At 42.8% G+C, this 8,687-nt stretch overlaps 1 protein-coding gene across 1 annotated transcript in view; it reads left to right on the top strand.

The window, feature by feature from the left end:
* Window positions 1–3,288: 3,288 nt before the first annotated feature.
* LOC137522391 (calreticulin-like) overlaps window positions 3,289–8,687 on the top strand; it is a 58,338-nt gene continuing 52,939 nt past the window's right edge. The window contains exon 1 of the mRNA XM_068242438.1: window positions 3,289–3,438. The gene's annotated coding sequence lies outside the window, so the exon portion shown is untranslated. The remainder of the gene's footprint in view (window positions 3,439–8,687) is intronic.

The raw sequence follows: 8,687 nt of genomic DNA, 5'->3' as shown, positions 1-8,687 counted from the left end.
AATAAGGTTCAGGGCCGGTCCGGAGCTACCATAGGAAAAAATAGGCAATTGCCCCAGGGCCCCAGAGCCTGTAGGGGCCCCAAGGTGTCCCTCCCCCATCTTAAATGTTGCTCCCCAGAGACTCTGCAGAGTCTGTTAAGTTGGGAGGTGATTGGGGGAGGGTCAGCAGCCAGCTCAGGGGCCCAGGAGGGAAATTTGGCTGCAAAAAAGGGCCTCTAATGGCGCTTTTCGGTTTGGGGGTGTCTGTTGTGGGGCCCCCAGGCTAATTTTGCCCTAGGGCCCAATTGTTACTTGAACCGGCCCTGATAAGGTTCAATCATTAATGATTCAACACTATAGATCACAAATGACCATCACAACAGCCTTGGGGAACCCTGCACAATGTCTAGATTTTCAGCCAAGGAAAATCTAAAGTGTGTGCATAGATTACGATGTATGATAATTATATTACTACAGAGAGAACTGTAGTGAAAATAACATAAGACTAGATAGTGTCCTGGGACTAGCTATTCCAAGTACGGTAAAATTCTGTCTTTCAGGTTTATTAGAGCAATGCTGATCTTACCAACCAACTTCAAACAATGGTTCACAGCGCTTATTTCAAGCATGAAAATTACTCCTTCGCACATGGAAGTCCGATGCCAACACCAACTTAAACTGAAAAAAAATAATTTATGCTCATCAGGGGTGCCACAGAAATTTGAGAAAATATGGGCAGTATGGTTGGGCACGCCCAGTTTGGCAGATTTTGACCTGGTAAGGGATGGGATATTTGGGAGAGGTGGGACTGCTGGTTAGACAGTTGGGGCTGTCTCTCCTGTGGGTGTCGATGTTTAGTCTGACGGGTAATGGAATTGGACCTATGGCTCTAATTTTTGTTGACGCATGTTTATGTTAATATATTATGTGGTGAGTCACTGACTTTGCCTTCTGCAATGATTGTTATCCTGCCCGACAACTTTGATCTGATTGTGCACTATTACCCTTGTCCTGAATACATGTGTATTTGGATAGTGTTATGTCACGTGAACGCATTGCGGTGCTGTATGTTTTGTTTTTATTGTGTATAACTTGTTTAACCATTACCGCCCCAGCACCCTCTGCCCCCTTAAGGACCAGAGACTGCTAGTACGGTAAAACGCCGCCTCCTGATGAATCGCCGCAATAATCCGCCTCTCCCGCCGGTCACGCCATTCTGTCCCCACCGCAGGTCCCTCCCTCTGCCGTCCCTATGACGGCAGAGTGCTGTGCGCCGTTCAGGAGCCGCTTTAATTGGCTCCTGACCCTGTCAATCAATGTATGCCAATGGGATTGGCTTACAGTGATGACAGGGCCAGGAGCCAATGAAAATGGCTCCTGACCGGCTCACAGAGCTCTGCTGTCACAGCACAATTGAAGGTAAAGAGGCGCCCTGGTTGAAATAAAAGCATCTAAAAACAGCTTAAAATATGAGGAAATAATATGAGGTGGCTTACCTCAATAACGAAATCCTTGTATATGACAAAAGATTTTTATTTAGCACAGGCAACGCGTTTCGTCGGTCCAAGCCCGCTTCATCAGGCCAATAAAAGTGCCAAATGAACAAGTCGATATGGCAAAGGGAGCCTCTCATAGAGACAGCAGGGCAAGTGTATTGCGCCGGGGAAAAAACGGCGCGATCGGATTGAAATCTAAGTCCTGTCAGATCCGCGCTGCCACATGCGGGACATAGATTTCAACTGCTTCCATTCGCAAATGGTTAATGAACGCTGATTCAAAAAAAAAAGAAAATAACATAAGGAATAAAATTTCTTATTTTCTCATAGCATTAATTAATAAATTATTTAGTCAGAGTTTGCCCATTGTAAAATTTTTCCTCATTCTGATTTACATTCGGGAAATCCCATTGTCAAATATAGCTGGTCTTCCAGAATGCTTGGGGGGAGGGAGAATTCCACATAACTAATCAGCCTAGGCTAAACATCTCTGGGAGGGCGGGTCTACAGCCAATATACAGCAATTTATAGATAAAGGAATTGTTGTAGATGCTGAAACCAGGTAAATGGCTTTAAAGAGAGTCTGAAGCCAATTAAAATACTTCTTTTTACCTGCTATTTATGTTAAGCAATATGAGCAGTGCTGAAACACAGCATTCCTGCGGCAGAACGAGGTCTTTATACCCCCCAATCCCTTGGGGGAAAAAATGGGGATCGCTTCCTGTAAGAGGCAGAGCTTTGCACTGTAGCACTGCCTGTACTGGAGTCAATCTCCGCCGATTTTCTTTCACTGAGAGGGGCTGGGAGAGGCGGATATTGACGCCACTGGAGGCACAGCTACCGCGCAAAGCTCTGCCTCCCCGGGCAGCAAAATCCACGACCTGGAAAGCCGTGGAATTTTGCCCCGGTATTTGGGGGGTATAAAGCCCTTGTTCTGCACTGTAATGCGGCGTTTCAGCACTGCTAACATTGCTTAGCAAAAATTGCAGGTACAAAGAAGTATTTTAATTGGCTTCAGACTCTCTTTAAAGGGAACCTTAACTGAGAGTAATATGGATGTTTCCTGTTAAACAATACCAGTTGCCTGGCAGTCCTGCTGATCTCTTTGGCTGCAATAGTGGCTGAATCACACCCTGAAACAAGCATGCAGCTAATCCAGTCTGACTTCAGTCAGAGCACCTGATCTGCATGCTTGTTCAGGGGCTGTGGCTAAAAGTATTAGAGACACAGGATCAGCAGACGATTCAGGCAACTGGTATTATTTTAAAAGGAAAAATCCATATCCTTCTCAGTTTAGGTTCCCTTTAAAAGTGCGTATCTTGATTTATTTACTGCATTCTACTATATGTCACTACAGGACCTCTTTAAAACTCTTTGTAGTGACTGACAGTTTATACAGTTTGGTATATACAGAATTCAGGCATTCTGTATGTAAATGAGCCTAGGAAATAATTTGCAGTCTTCCACCTCGTCTTGCTGTTGCATTATATCTCATCAGCTCTTGTTTGTCATTGCATGCTGGTAATTTCAGTCTCTCCATCATCTATGAGCCACAGGTGGCGTGTATGCAGCATGTAACCCCCACAGAGAGAAGAGATGTATGCAGTAAATATCACTGATGAATAGTGGATATTTATGGTTATGGGTGGTTGTGACTGTATTCTAAAACTCATGCCAGGATTTCGTACCAGGATGAAATTTTATTAGTAAAGCTAAGTTGTGGTGTACATCATCTTACATAGGTTGTAGTGCACATCTTACACTCTCTCATCTTTCTTACAAGCATGTGGTCTGTTTTGATTGGCAGCCATGGGTGCTCCCCAGCCAATAGCAGCAAGCCATCTGTTTGAGAATTGGTTTTCGGAGTAGAATCTATTTACAGTGAATGCCACATGGGTCCAGCACTTCACCTGCCTGAGTACCTGTTGCTTTCTCCTGTATTCCTCTTAGTACATTTCTACAGGTATGTCAAATATTCATTTAACTTTTATATACATTTGTTTTTTACTTTTTTGTACACATGCTTTACATTTCTGTCTTTCCATCTATAGCATTAATCTTTCTCTTTATATCTTCTAAGCCTCTTCTATCTGATGCTATTGTATGTATACTTGTATGCTAGACTTGTGATGTATGCATACTTTGTCCCATGCATTACATTGCAAACATTTTGTATTATGTAGTAATATTATGATATGTAGCTTACTTGGGAGATTGTAAGAAAAAAAGGAAATATACAGGAGTAAATAGTCCTTATCATCATGTCTTAAATGATGATCAGTCTCAGAAATACAGTGGTGTGAAAAACTATTTGCCCCCTTCCTGATTTCTTATTCTTTTGCATGTTTGTCACACTTAAATGTTTCTGTTCATCAAAAACAGTTAACCATTAGTTAAAGATAACATAATTGAACACAAAATGCAGTTTTAAATGATGGTTTTTATTATTTAGTGAGAAAAAAAACTCAAAACCTACATGGCCCTGTGTGAAAAAGAAATTGCCCCCTGAACCTAATAACTGGTTGGGCCACCCTTAGCAGCAATAACTGCAATCACGCGTTTGCGATAACTTGCAACAAGTCTTTTACAGCGCTCTGGAGGAATTTTGGTCCACTCATCTTTGCAGAATTGTTGTAATTCAGCTTTATTTGTGGGTTTTCTAGCATGAACTGCCTTTTTAAGGTCATGCCACAACATCTCAATAGGATTCAGGTCAGGACTTTGACTAGGCCACTCCAAAGTCTTCGTTTTGTTTTTCTTCAGCCATTCAGAGGTGGATTTGCTGGTGTCTTTTGGGTCATTGTCCTGCTGCAGCACCCAAAATCGCTTCAGCTTGAGTTGACGAACAGATGGCCGGACATTCTCCTTCAGGATTTTTTGGTAGACAGTAGAATTCATGGTTCCATCTATCACAGCAAGCCTTTCAGGTCCTGAAGCAGCAAAACAACCCCAGACCATCACACTACCACCACCATATTTTACTGTTGGTATGATGTTCTTTTGCTGAAATGCTGTGTTACTTTTACGACAGATTTAACAGGACACGCACCTTCCAAAAAGTTCAACTTTTGTCTCGGCGGTCCACAAGGTATTTTCCCACAAGTCTTGGCAATCATTGAGATGTTTTTTTAGCAAAATTGAGATGAGCCTTAATGTTCTTTTTGCTTAAAAGTGGTTTGCGCCTTGGATATCTGCCATGCAGGCCGTTTTTGCCCAGTCTCTTTCTTATGGTGGAGTTGTGAACACTGACCTTAATTGAGGCAAGTGAGGCCTGCAGTTCTTTAGATGTTGTCCTGGGGTCTTTTTTGTCCTCTCGGATGAGTTTTCTCTGTGCTCTTGGGGTAAGTTTGGTCGGCCAGCCACTCCTGGGAAGGTTCATCACTGTTCCATGTTTTTGCCATTTGTGGATACTGGCTCTCACTGTGGTTCGCTGGAGTCCCAAAGCTTTAGAAATGGCTTTATAACCTTTACCAGACTGATAGATCTCAATTACAGTACTTTTGTTCTCATTTGTTCCTGAATTTCTTTGGATCTTGGCATGATGTCTAGCTTTTGAGGTGCTTTTGGTCTACTTCTCTGTGTCAGATAGCTCCTATTTAAGTGATTTCTTGATTGAAACAGGTGTGGCAGTAATCAGGCCTGGGGGTGACTACAGAAATTGAACTCAGGTGTGATAAACCACAGTTAAGTTATTTTTTAACAAGGGGGGCAATCACTTTTTCACACAGGGCCATGTAGGTTTTGAGTTTTTTTTCCTCAATAAATAATAAAAACCATCATTTAAAACTGCATTTTGTGTTCAATTATGTTATCTTTGACTAATAGTTAACGGTTTTTGATGAGCAGAAACATTTAAGTGTGACAAACATGCAAAAGAATAAGAAATCAGGAAGGGGGCAAATAGTTTTTCACACCACTGTATATATATTTTTTTTTCTTTAAGTGCACCTGTCATAAGATAAATATGGAGTCTCCAATTGATGACCTCTTTTGAAAACTGCCATTTTTTCTTTTTTTTTTTTCCAAACAATATTTTTCTATTGGGTTTTACAATTTCTTGCAAAAGTTAATATAGATATGAAAGTGTAAAATATAACAACAACAAAACTATTAAACAAACAATCTGGGACTACAAAAGGTACAACCAAAAAACCAAACTCAGATTTGTAATAAGGCAAAACTAGACAGAGAGAAATGGACATAGCATTGGATAACCAAGATATCCTGGGCAACCACTAGACACCTTTGAAAGCAGTGGCATTCTCCATAATTCTGTCAGGACAGGTCTATTTTAAGATACCTGGGTGTTCTGCACCATATATGCAGGGGCGTAGCAATAGGTGTTGCAGAGGTTGCAACCGCATCGGGGCCTTTGGGCCAGAGGGGCCCCGAAGGGTCCTCCCTAAACTGCAGTATTAGCTCTCTATTGGTTCTGTGCTCATAATAAACACTTCTATAGATGCTCTAAATAGTTGGAATCATTAACAAGCTGTTCCCCATCCCCTTCTTGTACCGCTGACACTGTAGTTGCCATTGGCAGGTTTTGGTGCGCCGTATCAATTGTTATGTATAGAGTGCTTGGGGGGCCCCATTGTAAAACTTGCATCGGGGCCCACAACTCCTTAGCTACACTACTGCATATATGCTAAAATGTTCTATTCTAAATATACAGTATGCTGGTAAGACTTGCTTATGTAATATAGCTCTAAATTAGTCTAATTCTGACTAGTATGTATCAGTTTATGTGTGAAAAATGCAACCTTGACAAGGGATAGCATTGAGAACTAAATACTAGAAATATCTTGAAGAGCGAAAAGATGCAAAATCGCACTTTTTCCTGTTTCTTTGGACTTTCTTGTGTTATTTTTAGCATTAGTTATAGTGTTAAAGTTTAGAGAACCATGAGATTTTTTTTTCTATTCTGATTCTGTCACCTGTTGCAGAGATGTTATGGGTGATTGGACTGCTTGCTGAACAGGTGCTGACTTACTGAACCGGAAGAGCAGAGATCTGAACCCAGGTCACCTGTGTCAGAGGCTGCAGTAGTGTCTGAATCACACACCTGAAACAAGCATGTAGCTAATCCAGTCAGACTTCAGTCAGAGCACCTGATATGCTGCATGCTTGTTCAGGGTCTGTGGCTAAAGGTATCAGTGGCAGAGGATCAGCTGGACAGACAGAAAATCTGCATTGTTTAAAATCAAATAAATATGGCAGCACCCATATCCCTCACACTTCAGGATTCCTTTAAACCTCACGTCCCATAAAGCAGTGTTGGGGGTGCTGCACTGTCAGCAGGTGTGACATTTGTTACCTTTGTTACTAGGGATGACCAAAGAGGTGAAAATTCTTCCGAGTTTATGCAATCTGTTATGCAAATATATGCAGCTTGAAAAACGACCAATCAATTTAAACCTGGGTTTAAATTGATTGGTCCATTTTCATACTGCATACATTTGCATCAACTCGGAATAATTTGCATCTTATTGATCATCCCTATTTGTTGCTTGCCTGCCTGCCTCCTCCCACCCTCCAGTGCAACATTTGGCTAGGGGACTGCACTGGATTGTACTGGTTCTCCAGTTCTGGATGCTGAGTCCTGCTCAGTAATGTGGCTCTGACATGTCACCATGCAGTGCTGTCATGTGATGTGACGTGACAGCCAGAAGGAGAGATGGATGTGACAGATGAATATCGGAGAGGAACTGGCACCAAAAAAATGGCTGGACACGTTAAGTGGGAACACATAATGGCTGCACTTGTTATAGGAGTGCATATGATGGCTGCACTTGTTATAGGAGGGCAAATGATGGCTGCACTTGTTATGGGAGGGTATATGATGGCTGCACTTGTTATAGGAGTGCATATGATGGCTGCACTTGTTATAGGAGGGCAAATGATGGCTGCACTTGTTATGGGAGGGCATATGATGGCTGCACTTGTTATGGGAGGGTATATGATGGCTGCACTTGTTATAGGAGGGTATATGATGGCTGCACTTGTTATAAAGGGGCATATGATGGCTGCACTTGTTATAGGAGGGCATATGATGGCTGCACTTGTTATATGGGGGACATATGATGGCTGCACTTGTTATATGAGTGCATATTCTAGCTGCACTTGTTATAGGGGGGCTTATGATGGCTGCACTTGTTATAAGAGGGCATATAATGGTTGCACTTGTTATAGGGGAGGGGCATAAGATGGCTGCACTTGTTATAGGAGGGTATATGATGGCTGCACTTGGTAAAGGAAGACATGCATGATGGCTGTACTTGTTATAGGAGGGCATATGATGGCTGCATTTGTTGTAAGAGGGCTTATAATGGCAGCATTTGTTATAGGGGGGCATATGATGGCTGGACTTGTTATGGGCTGGCATATAATGGCAGCACTTGTTATAGGGGGGCATATGATGGCTGGACTTGTTATGGGGGGGCATATAATGGCAGCACTTGTTATAGGGGGGCATATGATGGCTGGCCTTGTTATGGGGGGGGGCATATAATGGCAGCACTTGTTATAGGGGGGCATATGATGGCTGCACTTGTTATAGGGGGGCATATGATGGCTGCACTTGTTATAGGGGGGCATATGATGGCTGCACTTGTTATAGGGGGGCATATGATGGCTGCACTTGTTATAGGGGGGCATATAATGGCTGCACTTGTTGTAAGAGGGCATAAAATGGCAGCACTTGTTATAGGAGGGTATATGATGGCTGCACTTGTTATAGGGGGGCATATGATGGCTGCACTTGTTATGGGGGGGGGCATATAATGGGTGCACTTCTTGTAAGAGAGCATATAATGGCTGCACTTGTTATAGGAGGGCATATGATGGCTGGACTTGTTATGGGGGGGGGGCATATAATGGCTGCACTTGTTATAGGAGGGTATATGATGGCTGCACTTGTTATAGGGGGGCATATGATGGCTGCACTTGTTATGGGGGGGCATATAATGGGTGCACTTCTTGTAAGAGGGCATATAATGGCAGCACTTGTTATAGGGGGGCATATGATGGCTGGACTTGTTATGGGGGGGCATATAATGGCTGCACTTGTTGTAAGAGGGCATATAATGGCAGCACTTGTTATAGGGGGGCATATGATGGCTGCACTTGTTATGGGGGGCATATAATGGCTGCACTTCTTATAGGGGGGCGTATGATGGCTGCACTTGTTATGGGGGGCATATAATGGCAGCACTT

The sequence above is a fragment of the Hyperolius riggenbachi genome, chromosome 6, assembly GCF_040937935.1.
Source record: "Hyperolius riggenbachi isolate aHypRig1 chromosome 6, aHypRig1.pri, whole genome shotgun sequence".
Taxonomy (NCBI): Eukaryota; Metazoa; Chordata; class Amphibia; order Anura; family Hyperoliidae; genus Hyperolius; species Hyperolius riggenbachi.
The sequence above is the reverse complement of the archived record's forward strand: the minus strand, read 5'-3'. Positions and strand labels throughout refer to the sequence as shown.